This window comes from Eumetopias jubatus, unplaced genomic scaffold (assembly GCF_037043125.1).
Source record: "Eumetopias jubatus isolate StellerSeaLion01/CBP00866 unplaced genomic scaffold, mEumJub1_p1.0 scaffold_7, whole genome shotgun sequence".
Classification (NCBI taxonomy): Eukaryota; Metazoa; Chordata; class Mammalia; order Carnivora; family Otariidae; genus Eumetopias; species Eumetopias jubatus.
In genome coordinates, this window is record NW_028274813.1 from 106,839,204 (window position 1) to 106,860,048 (window position 20,845).

Below are 20,845 nucleotides of genomic sequence, written 5' to 3' on the forward strand. Positions count from 1 at the left end.
ACAAATTACAGTGGCCCCACCAGGAATTTGAGTCTGAGGGCCTACTGACCCCATCCTGCCCGCCCCCCCCCCCCCCGCCACCACCACCACAGAGAGCCTTTAGTCAGCCCCAGGCTGCTCCTGGACCCTGGGCAGCCCCGTGCAGGGGCAGGATGGTATCAGTGAGTGGGCTGGGCTTTGGAGCAGCAATGAGTGTATCAGCTCCCAGCCCCGCTGCTCCCTTGCATGCCCTTGGGTAGACTCCCAACTGCTGTGTCCACAGCTGTAAGATGGGGAGGATTGGTGCCGTTGTCCTGTTTCCAGGTGTTTCTCAGCACCTGTGTGGTTGGCGCCATGTGACTAGTCCTGGCTGATGACTTAAGAGCAAAAGTGATGTGTGTATATATTTTTTAAAGATTTACTTATTTATTTGAGAGGGAGAGAAAGGGAGTGCATGTGCGAGCTGGGGGAGGGGCAGAGGGAGAGAATCACAAGTAGATTCCCTGCTGAGCACGGAGCCGACTCAGGGCTCCATCCCACGCCTCATGAGATCACAGCCTGAGCCGAACCCGAGAGTCGGACGCTTAACCGACTGAGCCACCCAGGCGCCCTGTGATGTGTATATTTTTTAGTTTGATCATGTTATCCCTGACGTAGGACCCTCCAGAGCCTTCCTCCCTCTGCTGGTGCGGTCAGTGGTGTTTCAGATGGCGGCTACTCCTTCAGTCTGGGCCTCGGAGTGAGAACAAGGCTGATGTGGCTTAGAAATCCCAGCCATGCCAAGTCATAAATGAGAGACAAGCCTGGTGTCGGCCATGGGAATGTGAGGCTTCTTTGTTACTGCAGCATAATCTAGCTTTCCTGACTGATTCACCTCACAGAATTGTGAGGATCCAGTAGCAACATATGGGGGTGAGTGCTGGGCTCTCAGCAGGCACTCAATAAATGTGATCTTTCGGGGGGCTCAGAGAGACCTGAGAGAGAGAGAGTATGTGAGTCAGGCAGCCCATTCCACATCAGGCCCAAGACTGGAAGATCACTAAGGGCACTCCTAGGGGCAGACAGACCCGCATTTATTCAGCTCCCGACTTGGTGCTGGGCTCACTGATGTGCACTGAGCAACACTGTGTGACAGGCCCAGGGTGGGTGCCCATGCCATGAAGTTAGGAGCTGTGGTCTGTTTGGGGTCACAGACACAAGGGACTGTCTCATGTAATAAGGCAAATGACAGGAGGATGGAGCAGTAATTCTGACACTTTGGGGTGCTGGGTCCCTCAAAGACTGCAGTGAGAGCAGGGGGCCTCCCTTTCTGGAAGTCACACACAAGCCTCTGTGTGCACACCCACACATTTCTGCAGACACTTTCAAGGGTTTCAGGCCCAGGTAAAATTGCCCGAGCCGGGGAAGCCCAGAGGCCTGTGTAGGTGACAGGCACCTGGCCACGTGTGATCTCGGGGAAGGCTCCCTGCGGAGCCACCGAGTCTGAGTTCCTGCCCCCAGGAGCTTATCGTCTAGGCATGGGGGAGAGAACCCACCACTCAGGTAAAGAATGGGGGCCTCTGGGAATGTGGGTCCTGGCTTGGGTTTGGGGAGAATTCAGAGATGATAGCTGAGAAGGGGTGCATGGGTACAGATCACCTTGAACTTCACATTCACTCATCCTGTCAGTCTGAGAAACCCCCTAGTCTCCATGTGCTCACTTTGATGATGGGGGGCAGGGACCAGCAGTTGCCATCAACCCCACCCCACAGGGGTAGAAACCAAGGCCCAGAAATGGGAGGGGGGCAATTTCTTCAATTGCACAAAACTTTCCCAGCGGCTCCTGCGTACCCAGCCCCGTGGCAGGTGTTGGGTGTCTGACCACCATTGGGGACCTGCCGTGTGAGTGATAGATGGAGAAGAGGGACCGTGTGGAGCTGAGGGTGACGATGTGGGGGATGGGGAGCCTGGGCAGGGTCCCCGCAGCAGGAGGGCTTCCCCTTTCAGGAACGGCATGTCTCCTGGCACCTGACACGGAGCTCTGGGGCAGGGTGTCCCCACCACTCCCTCACCCGAGCACCCGGACCAGGGGCTTCCATTTGACCTCATCCCCCCTTTCTACCGTCTGGTTGTCTCTGCAATGCCTTTACCGACCTGTGACCGCATCCTGGTGACTATCCTCCTGGGGTGGGCATTGGGGTGACCAGAGCACAAGGACCTGGAATCAAGCCCAGGCTCCGCCCCCACCTGGCCCTGTGACTCTGGGCCTCTACATGTGCTCATCTGTGAAATGGGGATAACACAAACACTTGCCCTGCCTGCCCCACGGGAGCCTTCTGAGGCTCAAATATGGACGTGGGGATGAAAGGCCTTTCCCAGCTTGGAAGTCCTATAAGAACAGAAGTTCATTTCAGAGTTCTTTCCTACCTTTCCCAGGGAGTTAGGCAGGACAGATAATTTTATCCTCATTTTACAGATGAGGAAACTGAGGCAGAGATGTTAAGTGACTGGCCCGAGGTCCCACAGGCAGTGAGTGGCAGAGACAGGGTCACAGGGCTGTGTGAGTCTGGTCTCGTCTCTGCTTCCCCAATCACTTCTGCACAAAATCTCCGTGGAAAGAAAATCTCGGTGAATTCCATCCGACTCAGGGTACTTCTACCTTGGGGTCCACTGTCCTGGCAGCAACTGAGCAGGTCAGGGGACATCACCCAGGAGTACAAACAGGAGGCTGTGCCTCGATCCATCCTGACACACGGGAGTTAGGGGACGGAGGGAAGCCCATGCTGAGCTGCAGCTGGGATCCGACAAAATGTGGCAGATGTGGTTAACGTGGCCACGCATTCTAGCAGGCTCAGGCCTTGCCGGTCGTGGAAGGGGCCTCGCCCTCCATTCCATGTGCCCAGGAGCTGGTGACTAACAGCGCTGTCGGTCTGTGGTTGTGAAGTATGTCATCTCTCCATATGCTCCTCAAATGCAGCCCCTGTGCAGCCACCTGTGACTAAGCCCGCCTTAGTCAACAAGCAAGGCAACAGGCTGGGGACATTTGGTGGGTGAAAGCTGTCGAGGATATTGGGGGGCTGTGTGTTTTTTCTGGCATCAGGCTCAGGGTGACTAAGCGAGGCATGCATAACCATAAAAGCAACCCGTCCCACGGATGCAGTCTTGATAGTCTTCAAAACATGTTCCCACACACCATCTCGCCGGTCCCTGCAGCCGTTGGGGTCAGCAAGGGGGGGCGGACCTATTCACCCCCGGGGTGTGAGCGCAGAGATAGAGAGCAGGCCCCCGGGGGCCACGCCTCTCCAGTCCCTCGCCTGTGGCAGACATCACTAATCAATCATATCCCTCTTTCTTTCCGGTTCCGGATCCTTCCCTACACAGCCCTCCAGGCAGCAGTGGGCGGAGGACTGCCATCCCTGGGGCAGTGCATGGAGGTCAAGGGCCTAACCAGCTGGGTGACCTGGGGCAAGTCTTGTCAGTTTCCCCTCTGAGACAGGAAGGTGGACCAGAAGTCCTGTGTCTCTGTGGAATGCTCTGTTGACAAGCCTTGTCTCATCCTTCTCTGCTTCCCTCGACCCCACCGTAGGTCTGTCACTCGTTATGGCTGAGGGACCCCATCACCGTCTCCTCTCTGGCTCCAGTGTGTTGTAGGAGCTCACCAGCATTTCCTAGAGTTCTCTCTTCAAACGCTCCTAAAGGCTCTTCACGGCCTTCCCGAGAGAGCCCAGCTGCAGAGTGTCCGGGACCTGGCCCTTTGGCTCATCACTGAGTGCAACTCCCAGACTCAGAGGGGGACCACCCCAGGCCCTCCCGCAAGAGGAATCACACAGTACTTGTCTTTTTGTGATGCCTAGCTCCGTTTTAAAGCAAAGAAATGGGGGCTCGGAGAGACTAAGCCACTTACCCACTGCCACCAGCTAGTCAGCGACTCACTCATGTTTCAGCCAAAGTGTACGTTTGGTCCTGTGTGTGGCCCCCAGCGTCCCACCCTCGGGCCTTTGCCCGTGCGGTCCCCTCCTCCTGGGGTGCCTGCCCTGCCTCACCACTCCTCTCCGTAGCTACTTCTCAGAACCTTCCCGGTCTTCAAAGGCCATCGTAAGCAAATGCTGCCACCTCCTTAACCACTTCGCGGATTCCGCACAATAGGGGGTGCTCTCTCCCTCCTCTGCCTGTTAGTGTACTATTTTTCCTCTCTTTCCACATACCTATCCCCGGCCCTCCCTCAACCTCCTGACTTACTCCGGAAATTCCAGATGACTCACGGCCGGCACTGTGTACAAACAGGAGCATCACCTGGCCCGTCCCCCTTCCTTCCCAAACAGAAGTCACAAAGAAGGCACTTTCTGAGATCTGCTCTGTGCACCTGGCAGGGGCTCTAGGCACCCTCGGTGTTCTTTCTCCCCAGGGCACGGTGGCTTCAGTTCTGGAGAGGGAGCACCTTTGTGCAGTCTCTGTCCTGGGGAAAGCAGAAGACTGAGGCCAATCAGGGGACAGGCCTCCCCCACTTTCTTCCTTTGTGAGACACGGTGAGGAGCTGTTCCCTGCCCTAACTGTGGGGACAAGGTGCTTGCAGGCCTCTGTGCCTGTGCTCAGGCTATTTCGTCCATTTGGGCTGCACTTCCATTCCCTCCCTACAACCCCATCTAGATCCTCCTGACTCAGTGCCACCTCCTCTGAGAAGGCCTCCCTGCCTGCCCCACCTGGAAAGGACCTCTGCCTGCAGACTTCCTTAGCCCTTTCACTGTGCCTGTCACGGAGTGCTCATCTAGCCCCACCTCCCCTGTGTCCAGGTGACAGCCCTTGTCCCAGTTCAGGGAGGTCTTTGAGGCCAGGGCTTTCCTGGCTCCCTGACTTCCCTGACTCCCCTGGGCCGAGACATACTGGTGGATGGTTACCCACCAAGATCCGTGGCTCAGAATGAACAGTGAGCATTGAGCAGAGACTTGAGAGAATCAAGTCTCGCGATGCCCTCTTCTGGGAGGCTGTCTCAGCCCCCCCCCCCCACGCCACCAGGTGAAGGGTCTAGAAAAGCAAGCGGGGCCTGAGGGAGCAGCTGAGAAAGATTTCGGGGCCCCTCCCCTCCCCCTCCTGGCTGACTAGGTTCCTGACGAATTCTAGGGCGTGGTCATGAAAACCAACCCTCCTGGAGGTGTTTCTAGGCCTGGAGCCAGGTGGCTGGGCTTCCCACAACTCCCCTCCCACCTGTGACCCCAAAGGGCCTCGCGCTCTTCCACCTGGAGTCGGGATGGCTTGGGAAGGGGCCAGCCGAGTTAGAGGGGCCGTGTGGCCCATGTGGATGGAGGGTCTGAGTTCCTAGCCTGGCTGTGTCGCTGACTAGCTGGTGGCAGTGGTAAGTGGCTTAGTCTCTCCGAGCCCCCATTTCCTCGCTTTAAAATGGAACTAGGCATCACAAAAAGACAAGTACTGTATGACTCCTCTTGCGGGAGGGCCTGGGGTGGTCACCCTCGGAGGGACGGGAAGTAGGGGGGGACTGCTTTGGCCAAGATGGTTTTGCGAGTTGAAAGCGTCCTGGAGACTGGTCGCAGGACAGTGTGAATGCAGCTAACACTCCTGAAGACTGCACTTAAGAATGGTTAGGATGGTGACTTGTACTACATTGGTAGCTTACCGCAGTGCATTCGTTTTTAAGCTAAAAAAGGTTGCTAGGAGAGCATTTACGTCCTGGGGTGGTTGTAGGACTTCAGTGGGACGCCCCCCCCCCCCCGCCATCGCTGTGCACGCACGTGGTGTGGCAAGGTCACATAATGAATCCTGCTCCTCTGGCCCTTGCCCTACGAAGGACGGTCCCTGCAGCCGTGGTGGTGCTGGCTGCTCGCTGTGGCAGGGGACGAGCTTCTCGGCAGAAGCGGTGTGCAAGTCAAGGCCAGGTGGCCAAGCGCTGCTGTGGGGGTGGCCTTGGACTCCCTTCTCAGTCAAGGATTTGGGCAGTTTCTGAGCCACACCTGTCCTGCCCTGTCCCACTACCATCAGCTTGTGTCTCCGTCCTTCTGCCCTTGCACCCGACAACCCATCTGGAGCAGGTCTGCAGTGCCTGCCTCCCTGGTAACCCCCTGCCCTGCAGGAGCTCCTGGGCGGTGCTGAGGAGGAACCCGCAAGAGGACCAGGGGCCACATTTTGCTGTTTTCTCTGGACTCAGGCCCCTGTGAGTCCCAGGAAGGCCAGCTGGTGGGAGGAGAGCTCAGGGTTAAGGGCCAAGTGTGGGGGTGCGGGGGAAGCGGGCTCAGTCCCGCCCTCCCTTCTCTGTGTGAGGGCCAGATGATCCCTTTCATAGGGTCCTTGTGATAGTAAATGACAGAATGCGGGGACAGGCCTGGAACACAGTGAACTCTCAGCAAACTAATTTCTATAAATTGTTAGTTTTTGAGTGTTTAGTAGTGTGTGTATAATTTGTTTCCGAGAGAGAAGGATGGGGATGGGGGGAGGAGGGGAAGGTTTCCAGGCCCAACCACAGGAGCTGGATGCTTCCTGGGGTGAGGAGCCTTCCACACTTCTCCCCACCCTCAGCCACGACCCCTGTCAGAACAGGTCAAGAGGTCCAAATACCCAGTTCCCCGGAACCCCAAAGGACCCCACCCCCTCAGCTAGTCCTCCCTCAGTGGACAGAGGCCTGGAGGGGGGCAGGGACACCCCCGAGCTGAATCTTCCAGCCCAGGCCTCTCTCCTCAGCCCAAGGGGAGCCCCCTCTCAGTCTACCGCCCACACGCCCAGCTTGCCAGATGTGGCTTGAAAGCCATTTCCTCTGTCCCCGGGGAGTTCACTCATCTGTAGGAAGTCTCAGTAAAGAGGAAACCTCTACAGGTGTCCAAAAGCAATTTAGAAGTGATACTTCCCAGGAGCAGTATTGGAAAAACCTCATCGCAGCACAGCCTGCATCTCACCTGGCAGGCGAGAGTGGGGAGCACCTGTGGTAATCAGTCTCTAAATTCCTGTGAACTCTCTAGGAGAGGCAGCCAGAAGGTCGAGGCCCAGCAGGGCCAGGGTCCAAGTGAGACACAGCCAGGACAAGTCCCCCTCGTTTCCCATTTGCATGACAACAGCCAGCGGTAATTGTGCAGTTGCAACAATCATCATTTTATTTTTTATTTTTTTTAAGATTTTATTTATTTATTTGAGAGAGAGAGAATGAGAGATAGCACAAGAGGGAAGAGGTTCAGAGGGAGAAGCAGGCTCCCTGCTGAGCAGGGACTCCCCCCCCCCCCCCCCCGATGCGGGACTCGATCCCGGGACTCCAGGATCATGACCTGAGCCGAAGGCAGTCGCTTAACCAACTGAGCCACCCAGGCACCCAACAATCATCATTTTAGAAAAGAGCTAATATTTCTTGTGTGCTTGCTGTGGGTTATAACACTGCTCCAGGTGCTTTGACAGAGACTATCTGTCTCGATCTTTATCACAACAACAGAGTAGACACTTCTACTCTCTCCATTTTACATGGGAGTAAACTGAGCTCAGAGCAGAGAAACCAAGCCAGGAAGCTGGCATGAGCAGGGTTGGGATTCTAGAAGTCAGATGGGCACAGGATATGAATCCCTGGTTGGACGCTTCTTGTGGGGGTCAAACCAGTGTGTGCAAAAGCACTCGGGAGACTGTGCATGGAGTTATTAATAAAATAAACAAACTCCTTCTCTAGATTGTCTCAGAACCAAACCTATAACCAGCCCGCTTTTTCTTCAAGAATGGTCAGTAGGGTCCACCTTCCCAGAGGAGGCCAAGGAAGGGGCTGGTTTCAATGGCGACGGTCTCAGAGTAGAAAACCCGGGCCATGTTGGAACCAGTCAGCATTTCTCTGATCTGAGTAGAACTCATTTGATCCAGTTACATTTAGCCTGAATCAATTTAAAAGGTCTAAGTTAGGGCACCCGGGTGGCTCAGTCGGTTACGTGTCTGCCTTCAGCTCAGTCATGATCCCAGGGTCCTTGGGATTGAGTCCTGTGTCCGGCTTCCTGCTCAGTGGGGAGCCTGCTTCTCCCTCTCCCTCTGCTGCTCCCCCTGCTTGTGCTCTCTCTCTCTCTCTCTCTCTCTCTCAAATAAATAAATAAAATCCTAAAAAAGAATAAAGGTCTAAATTAGTGTGATCCAGTCAGATCACGTTAGAACCAGTGTTTCTCTTGATCTGGTCAGAATCAGAATGAGCTGGGACTGGCTTGCACTGGTTAGAAGTGGTTTGGGCCTGTTGTGACTGGTTTGATGCAGCCAGAACCTGCCTGGAACGGTCCTAACCCCCGGCTCTGGTTTTTACAGCAGCAGCTCCGAGAACATATTAGAAGTTGGGGCGCAGCCGGCTAAGATGCAGAAGCGTGGCGTAGGCAGGTCAGGGTAGGGAGACCCAGGTCTGGCCCTGCCCGGGGAGGGTGTTGAATGCCAAGCTGGAGAGCGTATGATGTCCGAGCCACACTCACACCACACATCACCCCTGGAGTGCTGCACAGGCCACATGCCTGTAAATCAATTAGCCTTTTGCCCAATGATTAATGGGAGGGAAGCTTTCATCACTTGTTCTGGGTAAATTATTGCATATGGAAGCACATCTTTGATTTTATGAGTTCTTGCTGGAGCATGAAATTTCCTGGAGAGGGTTCCCTGAGGAACGTGGAGCTCCTGTAGCTCTCCCGTGCCCCGCCCCGGCCATGTGTACCCCACTCCCTGCCTCCCCCTTGCTGCCTCCTCTTCCCCTCCCTTCCCAGCTTTGTTTCTCCAGGAGTCTCCGTGGTATCTTCCCGGGCCAAAGGGCTCCCCAGGGCCCAGGAGTAAGGAAGGCTGGAAGAGGTGGTGTTTGCCCAACCCAGGGCCGGTTGTGCCTTGTAGACAACAAGTGTGATGGGGAAGGGAGAGATGGCCCAGCACAGAGACTGGCGTCTCACCGTGTGGGGCAGATATAATCTACACAGGCCAGGCCAACCTACAGACAGGGAACTAGGAGTGGTGAGGGGCCAGGGCATCCAGGGGGCTTCCTACAGAAGCAGGTCTACAAAGCCATGGGTGGCTCCAGATAGGAGTCCAAAGTAGATACCCAGATGGTTAGAAGTTTTCGGGAAGATCCTTCAGGATGCACATAGGCTCGACCCTCCTTTTCCCAGAGGCCCTGAGTAGAAGGGGCTGGCTCCAGGCCACACAACTGGGACAAGCAGGGGCTCCAGCCCCCTGTCCAGAGCGTTGCCTCCCTCAGGAAGTGGTGTCTGTCTTCAGGGCTCTTCCATCCACCCTGCCCACACCTGGAGCACCAGCCTGACCCCTCTCCGAGCCCCCCTGAGCGGCTGGGAACTCAGATCAGCCGTGGTGTTTAAGAGCATGGGTCCTACAGGCTCTGGAGGCAGATAAACCTGGATCTAAGTCTGTGACCCTGCTTTACTAGCTGAGCAACCTTGGGCAAGAGTCTTCACCTTTCTGAGCCTCAGTTTACTTGTCCATGAAATGGGTATAATACTAGAAGTCAGCTCATAGGATTGTTGGGGAGTTTAAATGAACTGATAAGCAAAGTTCATGCTATAGTGTGTAGCCATTCACCTAGTGGTTAATCAATAATACTGTTAACATCTACCGTAATGATTATTATTATCACTGAGCCCTTATTCTTGGTCATAGAGGCACTAGAAGACGACTCTAAGGACCTGGGTTCAAGTACCTGCTCAGCACTATCTTACTTGATATGTGGCTCAGTTTGCCCATCTGTAAAGGGGGTTAGGTACCTCTGTCCTGCCTGCCTCCCAAGGTGGTTGTAAGAATCCAGAAATGTGAAAGTGCTTTGAAAACTGACTATTCTGGGGGCACCTGGTTGGCTCAGTCAGTTAAGCATCTGCCTTCGGCTCAGGTCATGATCTCGGGATCCTGGATCGGGTCCCACGTCAGGCTCCCTGCTCAGTAGGAAGTCTGCTTCTCTCTCTTCCTCTGCCCCCTCCCCATCGCTTGTGCTTTCTCTCTCTCTCTCTCAAATAAATAAATAAAATCTTTAAAAAAAAACCCTGACTATTCTGGGGAATACGGAGATGACTGCCCACTTCTCCTTCTGGGATGCTGCCAGAAATGTGGTCAGTGGTCAGCCCCTTCAGTTGGGCTCAGCTGCAGATACCCGCCTCACCCAAGGCCGGGGCCTTCCCAGGGCAGCCTGCAGCCAGGGACTGAGCAGGGGGAGGGCACAAAGACCCAGGCATTTGGGCCCACAAGGGATACTCTGTTGGGCACTGGCCGAGCCTGCATCCTCAGACCTACACTGAGGTTCACCTCTGCCCACTCCTTCCCCCCTTTTTCTTCTCACATATGTTGACCCCTCATAACATCTTACACCCCAAACTTCACCACTGACTGCTTTCAGGGAGCCCAAACTGCAAAAACTGTATAACAAGGAGGTTACCTTGCTAACGCCACTGTGTTCATTCCTCAGAGAAGGCAGCCCCTGGGGCCCAGACCAGCCACCCTTGAAAAATACATCCTTTCATGCCTGGCTCAGATTCCTAGAAATCTGGAAACATCGTTCCACTTGGAGGGAGGCTGTCCGAGTAAGTTCTGTTAGAGTTGCCGGTAAAGCTTCAATGCGGGATGGGAGGTAAGAAGAGCTGCACGCCTAAACACACACCTCTTTCTAGAAGGCCCCTCCTCCCATCCAAGTACTAACCAGGCCCGACCCCGCTTAGCTTCTGAGATCAGATGAGATCGGGCGCGTTCAGGGTGGCATGGCCGTAGACTAGAAGGCCCCTCCTGAGTGAGCCTGGGCTGTGAGTGCCTCATGCACAGCGACGACCTGATTCCCGGTCCCCGCCAAGCCCCTGGTAGAACCACTGATCTCTGCTGGTGCCGGTAGAGTCTTCACAGCTCACAGTGATGTGAGGAAACAATGCAGTGGATTTTAAGGATGTGATTATGCTGATCATAATTATCTGTGATTAATATGCCTTCATAACACTGACAATAGATTGTAGTTTGTTATCTTTTTAAATGACTTCACTTGGCAAAAGAAACTTCACCCTGGAAATCTAGGTCTGGGGACCACTGACGGGTCCCAAATCTCCAGAGGAGGCTCCTTGTGCCACTGATGGTGGCCTGAGCACAGAGAGGGTTGGCAGCCCACTGACCTTGGCCTAGCGACCAGCTGGGCACCTTGGCCCTGGCCATGTCTGGGGCAGCCGATGGCTTGCTGACTGTCCTTGCTGAGAAGAAGGAGCTGTAGGTGGGGGTGACCTCAGGTCCCCTTGTGCCTGTAAGGTGCCCATGGGGAGCTTCCCAGGGGAGAATTCAAGGAGGAGGGGCTGGTATGGGCAGGCAGGCCAGAGGTGGCTGTCCCTCAGCCCCCTTCCTTCGGTCCTGCCAGAAAAGGAATGAGGGCCAGAGTGGGCACCCTCCACATGAAGGGTGAGTCCCCATCATCACTCCTGGATTAATTGCCACCCCACCCGCCCGCCAGGTGCCAGCCCGCATGTCCCCAGCTCTGGGGCTGCTATTAATGACATGTTGCAGCAGCTTTACGAAGCGTGGCTCGGAACAATTTTACACCTCATTTGATTTATGTTCCCGGATTTGCTTCTCTCTCAGAGGCTCCCTCCCTCTGGAGAGACAGCATGTGTCATCCACTCTGGCTTTCTTGCGTTCCCACAGAGCCAGTCCCTGTGTCAAGAGGGGCCAGCCTCAGACCCGAGATCCTGAGCAAACAGCTCCGTGACCCAGCTCTTCTTCCAGGGCTCTCTCTCCAGATGTCCCTGAGCCAGGACGTCTGTGACTGAGGCCTTCACAGGTGGGCTTCCTAATGACAGAGGCCCGGAGCAGGGAAAGTCCCTGGGGAATTGGTCACCAGCCCTCCCTGCCCCCATCTTACAGATGGAGAAACTGAGGGTTGGAAAGAGTCCTCCGTGTCTTCAAGACCCTTCTGAAGGTCACATTGCTAGTTTGTGGCAGATGCCCGCCTCCCTCCTCTGCATAAAAGAGGGCTGGGTCCTCACAGGGAGTCACCAGGTCAGCTGTGAGATGGACTCTGTCCAGACCGTGTCCTTGACGTAGGCTGAAGAATAGACAAACAAGAAGGCCATTGGGTCCACCTCCCTCATTGCAGAAGGAAGGAAGGCAGGCTGAAAGAGGAAGAGTGACTCCCTGAAAAGCACACAGCCAGGGGCACCTGGGTGGCTCAGTTAGTTAAGCATCTGTCTTCCGCTCAGGTCATGATCCCAGGGTCCTGGGATCTAGTCCCACGTCAGGATCCTTGCTCAGTGGGGAGTCTGCTTCTCCCTCTCCCTCTGCCTGCCGCTCCCCCTGCTTGTACTCTCTCTCTCTCTGTGTCAAATAAATAAATAAAATCTTAAAAAAAAAAAAAAAAGGCACACAGCCAGTAGCATGCAGGTTCTGGGCTAGAACCCTGGCTTCACAACCCTAGGATCTTACCAACCTTCTCCCTAAGAGGCAAGAACATTTCTACAACTACTTCTTCTCATTCACTCACTTTTGAATGAAAGCCTCCCAGGAGCCTGGCTGGGTGTTAAGCTCAGAGGGCATGAGGATGGGCCAGACAGAGAAGCCCCCGGCTGTCACAGCCCAGTGTAGCAAGGCAGTGAGGGAACGTGTGGGCCCCAGCAGTGCACCCCTCCCTCTGCTTGGGGAACTCCTGCCATACTGAATCTGGCTTGCAGGCCGAGCCCACCTCCCACCACAGAAGCCAGAAATGCCAGTAACCCACAATCGCAGCCTCCCTTGAGATACGTGAACAAGGTTGGACTAGTTAGATGTACCTGTCCCAGTTTATACTCAAGCTGGTGACACAAAGAGGGGGCAAGGATATTCTCGGTGGCCACAGGGCTGGGGCAGTTGCAGTAAGATCGAGTGCCTCAAGGCAGAGGCAGGGCTGATGGCATTGGTGGTGTGGGCCCCAGTGTCCCCCTGGCCACTTCTGGCCCCTCATGTGGGTGATATTTCCCACCAGGGTGATGCCTCAGCCCACTTGGAGGACAGGGGAGGCTCTCAATATTCTTAAAATATAAACTTTTCATTTCAGAAACTTTCAAAGATATATGAAATTAGAACAGTACAAAGACACCCCCCCCACGTATCCCTCACCAAGCTTCAAAATTCACTGCCATTCTGCCATTCTTCTTCATCTTTCCTCCTGTAAAATCCCCAAATGTATTTTTCCTCAAAAAATGTTCATGGCAAATTTACTTTCCAGAAGAGTTTTAGATTTACAGAAAATTTGAGCAGATAGTTCTATAACTTCCCATAAACCCCATCCCATACCCAGTTTCTCTTATTATTGACACCTTATATTAGTACGGTACATTTGTTACAAGTAATGAACCAATGCTGATAGGTTATTATTAAGTAAAGGGCATACTTTATCAGATTGCCTTAGTTTTTACCTAATGCCCTTGGCCTGTCCAGGATCCCAGACCAGAGACCACATCCCATTTAGTTGTCTCCTTAGGCTCCTCTGGGCTGTGAGAGTTTCACAGACTTCCCTTGTTTTTTGACAATCTTGACGGTTTTGAGGACTGCTCATCAGGTATATTGTAGGATGCTCCACTCTGGGTGCTTGTCTACTGTTTTTCTCAGGATTCGATCGGGGCTATGGGCTTGGGGGAGGAAGACCACAGAGACAAAGGGCTATTTCCATCACATCATAGTAAGGGCACTGTACTGTGACAATGGGATATAGTAAGAAATATATATTTGGTCTTGTCCCTGGTTCCTGATACTGAGCTTCTAAAACCCTTACACTTTTCTGAGTGATAGGAGTACCTTCTGCTATAATATTTAGTCTTCATCTGTGGTTCCTGATACAAGAGCTTTAGGACCCTTGGAACAGTCCTGAGTGATGAGCGCCTTTGTATGCTGACCAGATAGATGACTGTGGCTGGGGGCCTGTAACTAGCTTCTGGATGGGGACTTGTTGCCAGAAAGACCAGGGCAAGATTGGAGGGTAGGAATTTTGGTCCCTCCCTACCCCCATTCTCTGGGGCGAGGAGAGGGGCTGGAGATGGACTTACTAATGGATCATGCCTACCTGCTAAAGCCTTCATAAAAATCCCTAAACTATGGAGGTCAGAGAGCTTCCAGGTTGATAAACACATCCGTGCGCTCTGATGTTCGTATGGGAGGGACCCAAGTACCTTTGCTTCAGGATCCTTCTGGATTTTATTTTTGTGTACCTCTTCAACTGGCTGTCCCTCTGTACTCTTTATAATATCCTTTATAATGCCACCGGTAAATGTAAGCGTTTCCCTAAGTGCTGTGAGCTGTTATAGCAAATTATCAAACCCGAGGAGAAGGTAGTAGGAACCCTCAATTTGTAGCCAAGTCAGACAGAAATGTGAGTAACATGGACATCCACTTCTTGTGATTGGTGTCTGAAGTGGGGGCAATTTGGTGGGGCTGAGCCCTTAACCTGTGGCATCTGCGTTGACTCTGGGTAGTATCAAAATATAATTAAATTGTAGGACCGCCAATCATTGGTGTCCATGGAACATTGGAGAATTGTTTCGTGTGGAAAATCCACACATTTGGTATCAGAGGTGTTGTGAGTAGAGAACGTTTTTCTTTCACAGACTTTCCTTGTTTTTCATGACCTTGACAGTTTTGATGAGCACTGGTCAGCTCTATTGGGAGATGCCCCCCCTCATTGGAATTTGTCTCCTGTTTCTCTCATGATTATACTGGGGTTATGGGTTTGGGGGAGTAAAAATCACAGAAATCAAGTGCAACTTTTCATCACACCATATTAAGTGTACATACCATCGACATGATTTATCGTTGTTGATGTTGGCATTGATTACCTGCTGATGTAGTATTCGTTAGGTTTCTCTACTGTTGAGTTACTCGTCTCCTCCCTTTCTGTACTGAACTGTTTGGAAGGAAGTCCCTATACGCAGCCCACGATTAAAGAATTAAGGAAATGTTCTCCTGCTCCCTGAAGGTAGAGATTCTACAAAATATATTTTAAAGCAACGTCTAGACATCCTATCATTTCATTTCTAAATATTTTAGCATGTATCTCTAACAGATATGAACTTAAAACCCACATATCCAGGGGCACCTGGGTGGCTCAGTTGTTAAGCGTCTGCCTTCGGTTTGGGTCATGATCCCAGGGTCCTGCGATTGAGCCCCGCATCGGGCTCCCTGCTCCGCAGGAAGCCTGCTTCTCCCTCTCCCACTCCCCCTGCTTGTGTTCCCTCTCTTGCTGTCTCTCTCTCTCAAATAGATAAATAAAATCTTTAAAAAAAACAAAACAAAACCCACACATCCAGCTACATTACCGCTATGCCACCCAGCACCACCAACAGTGATTCTTCACTATTTAATATCCAGACCATGCTCAATTTTCCCTGTCTGAAAAAAAAAGTATTTCTATGGTTGGTTTATTCAAATCAGAACCCAAACAATATCCACCTGTTGGATTTAGCTAACATGCCCCTAAATGTCTTTCCATTTTTAAAAGTTTTCCTTCCTTTTTTTTTTTTTTTTTTTTTTTTTGGTTTGTGCCTCTTATTTCCTGAAGAATTAGGGTCAATTCTTTAAGAGCATTTTCAACCTCTGGTCTTGGCGGATTGTTGTCTCATAGTTTTGTTTAATATTTCCTCTGGCCTCTGCATTTCTTGGAAACTGGTAGTTATATCAGAGGCATAATCAGATTCAGGTTCATTATTTTGGCATCATATCAGGACATATAAATGTCCAGATGTCCATCTTTTCATGATGGTGAGATCGACCAGGGGTTGACACGTTCTCAACATTTCTGCTCATGGGCTTAGCAACTGCTGCTCATTGATGCCTGGACTGATAACCTCTCAATAAATCCCTTTCCTTCTTAAAGAGAGAAGTCAGTTTCTGTTGCTTGCAACCAAGAGCTCTGCTGGATAAATCCTGGGAGTCCAGTCTGGTGCTTTTTGAACTCAACTTGGCAAATGCCTGATTGAGTGCCTACTCCTGTAACGCGCATAGCGTGGACATTAAGAGAGAGGTCTCTGGATCCAGAACTGCCTGAGTTGAGATCCCACCTCTACCCCTAACTAGCTGTAGGCTCTGGGCAACTTTCCTCAGTTTCCTCACCCAAAAAATGGAGATGCTGCTGATGGTAGCAATGCCTACCTTACAAGGTTATCATCAGAACTGAAGTTGCTAATATATGCACAGTGCCTTGCACACAGCAAGCATTCAATAATTGTTACCTGATATTACAGGAATACTAATGATTTTTTATTTTATTTCATTCCTACTTCTTTTCCTCTCCCCCCCCCACCTCCTTAGGTGATTTCACCCATCCCTGGAGGTTGACTATCATTTTGCTTAATACCTTGGTGTCAAGAATGACCTTGACTGAGGGATACACCACTGATATAAATATTTTTGTTTTGTTTTGTGTGGAGGGGGGGCAGCCTCCAGGAAATGTAAACTTTGACTCTAAGACATAGCCATTTCAGAATTGTTACAGTCAAGCCTGGGATTTGTGCTTAGAACTGAGAACATTTGATATATTGTGACAACTTCCTCAGCCACACTAACTAAAACAACCCACTACCCTTAAGTTAGTGGAGTTGGGGTTGTGGCCTTTCCTTATAGGGCTTGATTTTCATACCTGGCTCTGTATGGCTTGGGCGAAAGACATGAGGAACCTCGGCTCTGTGCTAAGTGCTCTGGGTGTTGGGAGCTGGTTACTACAAGGACAGGGAAGTAGATTTGTCCCTGCCACCCTTGGGGGAGCATGCCCGGATGGAAAAAGAACTCACTCTTAGGTAAGGGGTTCAGTAGACATGGTCTGTGCCCCTGGACCACCAAGACAAGGCTGAGAAAGCAACCCGATGCAGGCATCATTGAGTGGCTATTCCCAGATACAAATCTGAGGGATTTGGGCACTTTCTATAAAATAGTTCTGCAGTATTATAATTGTGATTAGGGAGTTCATTAGGAATCCCACACCTTAAGGGCTGGTGGAGAGAGATCCATGGGTGAGAGACAACTGGTAGTAGCTCTCCAGCACCATAGCTGCACTCAGGGACAGTGGTGGAGGCAAATCCTCCCAGTGTGAGAACTTCTGAGTATGTTCCTTCATGGACATGGCTAATGGTTTGGTCAGAGACTTGGAAGAACACAATTGGAAATTTGATGACAAGGAGCTCTCCAAATGGTCTTAGAGGTGAAGGCATTTGTGTCCTATGTGAATGCTCATCAAAGAATGATCTGCACAAAACGTGATTTTAGTAATATGGTCAGTGAGATGACCCATTCTGTGTATGTCACTGGGCTCATAAACAAAGCAGCCATGAGGGCACGGATGTAGGTTTTACCTGGACCCAGCAACGTGGACTTCTACTCACCTAGACCAATCTGGCTACAGTCACTGTTGAATATGCAACCTACCTACCAACAGCAGAGACCAACCCAGAGCTCCCAAGGTGGCACCACTCTCTGGAGAGACAAGCCAAATACCTGCTGACAGGTCAATTATATTGGACCACTTACATTTTGGAAGTACTTTTTTTTTTTTTAACTGGGATAGGTGATTATTCTGGATATGGATTTGTCTTCCCTGTCCACAATGCTTCTGCCCACACCACCATCCATGGGTTTACAGAAGATCTTATTTACTGTCGTAACATTTCACACAGCATTACTTCTGACCAGGGAACTCATTTCACAGCTAATGAAGTGCATCAGTGGATTGTGCTCATGGAAGTCACTGGTCCTACCATGTTCCCCATCGTTCTGAAGCATCAACCTAATAGAACAAGGGGAATGGCCATTTGGAGATCTAGATTTGGAGCCAGACAGCCCTGGGTATGAATTCCGCCCCTGACAAGTACAGTTATGTACATTGGCTAAGCTAGATCTGTTTCCAGATAAGGGAGAATGCACACTAAAAATATGGCAGCTCTGATCATCAGTCTGAACAAATAAGCAGAGGTATAATCGTAGGTAACAAATAATCAACCAGAGAGCCTCACAGATGTTCATCATGGTGTTGTTTATAGTCGCAAAAGGATGGAAATGACCTAATAGCCATTAATTGAGGATTGCCTAAAAAATTGTGATGCATCAGTCGAATAAAATACCATGTAGCTGTTAATGTGTTAGAAAAGTATTTAATAAAAGGGAGAGATAGTCATGGTAGACTACTAGGTGAAGAAAGCAAGTTATTTATTAAAAAGCAAGTCATTTTAGTGTTTTTTTTTTTAAATATATGTCATGCATAAAACTCATGCTTAAATGGTATAAGGTGTAATGGACACAGTTATTCTCTCTGGGAGAAGGGAAATTGGGTGATTTTCATTTTTTACTTTTGTTTGCCATGTTTTCCAAATTTGTTTTAATGACTATGTGTCACATTTGTAGGATTAAAAAAAAAACAAATGCCCCCCAACCCCAAAATGATGTTTTTAATGTAGAGAGGCAGAGGATGGGCTCTGCGAACCCTATCCCAGGCAGGCTTCTGTACCTGGGGGATCCTGGCTGGCAGTAAGATTTCAGCCACATCATTTCTATGACCTCCGAGTCACAGCGGTTCCTTGGCCTAACTCCACCCCTACCCAGGCAGTGTCCTAACCCTAGCTAGTAGGATGGGAGAATGACACAGTGGCCACCTCCATGACCAGGACCAGCTAGGCCACATTCAGAGCATCTGACAGGAATGTGGTGGCCTGAGAGGGACGGCTGGGTCTCTGACACCCCGGGCCTGCGATTATTGGCGACGGTTCACAAAGACACTGGACTTCAGTCTGGCGAACTGAAAATATTTTTCAGTGGACCCCCAGTATTTGACTGGAGAAACAATAATATTCCTTCTCTGGATGTCAAACATCCGGATAAATAGGAGCCTTTTTTTCCCCGCCGGCTCTCTTCCCCGAGTGTTACAAAGGATGCTCTGACATAGATTTTTGGAAGGGACTCACCTCGCCAGGGTGATGGCCAACTGGAGCCACAGGGAGTGCTTATTTTTAAAAAGAGAGGGAAATAGGTGGCCCCATCACGGGTTTGCTCAAAGGGCCTGGCTTCCTCAGGAGGGAGAGCATGGGCTAGTGGGACCCGCCCTCTGAGTCCAATGGAGGACTCGGAGTGTGTGGTATGTGTCCAGGCCCCTTCTCTGGCCCTGGAGGGAGGCAGGGCAGGGGGACCCTGGTGGGGAGAATGTATCCCACCCAGAGCTGGGGTTGTGGATGCAGGCAGAGTCAGGGAGCAGTGTAGGGGTAGGGCATAGAGAGGGAGGTTGAGGGCAGACACTGATTGAAGAACTCCCACTATTTTCACTGAACTGGAACCCAAAGACTACCAAGCCACAGAAAGTCGATCTCACCCAACAGCTGGGCAAATCCAGTGGATTTGGCCAAACCTTGAAATTAAATGAAGGCATCTCTCACAAGTCCTCCCCCAACTATAACTGGCATTTGGGGGATCCGTTGAAGAATTTATGGGAAAGAAGGCAGAGAAGAAAATAATCCTATGCCTTTCTCAAGGTGGAAAGTGAATCATGAAAAGCTTTCCAATTCTGTAGGTTCCACTGAGCACTGTCTTAATCCTGTTCAGCCAGCAACCCTTGGGCTGGGCTTTCTGTCCCCTAACTCACTGCCTATCTCCACATTGCAGGCACTGCCTGCTTCCTGACATTGGCTGCGCTCTGCCTGGGTTTCTGGACCCCGCTCCCCACGCCCCAAGGGCCATGGTATTTTTTTTTTTTTTTTTACCTCCTTCCAACATTTCGTCCTGGTCTGGCTCATCCTGAGGGGCAGACGGCTGACCTGTCTTTCCCTCTGATGGGACATGGTGGCCTTACCCAGCCTAGAGACATGCTCTTACTCTGTAATGATCATACCTTCACAGGCAGAACTGGCCCTCACTTGAGTACCCTTCTATCACACATGCTCCAGAGGCAAACTCAACTGCTTTGGGATAAACTTGAGTCTCTTCACCAGAAGTCTTGGAAAGCCTAGTCCATGCCCCCTCCTGTTCGTGTTGACTGGATTGAACCCAGGCCCCAGCCACACATGGAAATCCAACCCCTCTGCAAAGGTTCCATCAGTGAGCCCCGCTCTGCACCTTCACTTCCGGTCCCCAGTTCAAACCACCTTGTTCTCTTTGTTGGACTATTGCAATGGCCTCCTTCCCCTTTCCACTCGGGTCTCCAGCTGGTCTACTCACTGTGCAGTGGTTCTCCTGCTTAAAACTCTTCTGGGTCCACCATGGCACTCAGTACAATCCGGGCTCCTCGCCCAGTGGCCCTGCCATCATCCGTTGCTTACAGCTCGTCTGCGTCCACGATCCTCCGTACCCCAGCTTGCCACGCTGGCCTTCTGTCCGTTTCTCTCTGTGCCCACCACTTTCTTGCCTCGGGGCCTACCCCACTACTGTTCCCCCTGGCTGGAACACCCTCTCTTCACCAAGAAGCTGGCTCCTTGCAATTCCTCGTCCATCAAGTCCAAGCTTCCAAGAGGCTTTTCCTGGCCATGTGAGCCAAGAAAGTCCCTCATGGCATTCTCCTCTTTCCCCTCACGGCATTACCATACTTTAAAGTGGGCATCTAGCTGGCCATTCACTGGGTTGCCATCTGTCTTGACCACTGCTCCATTAGGGCACAAACTCTGGCTGCCCTGTTCATCCCTATGTGGCATCACCCACTATGAAGAGAAGTCCAGAAATATTTCCTGAGTGAGTAGGTAAAGGAAAGAAAGAGAGTGAAGATGCGGCATTCAAAGGGCACCAGGAGGCAGTGGGATCAGAGAACACGAAGGTGGACTCTCAGGTCTGATGGTCCTCGGCTGGGGCCTGGGCTTGGTGGCATTTTACCTGCATGACCTCGGGCAAATTATTTAGTCCCCCTGCACCTCAGTTTCCTTATCTTTGAAAAAAAAAAGCTTAGAATGATTTCCTTGCTAGGTGACTTTGAAAATTAAAGGTAATAAATTACGAG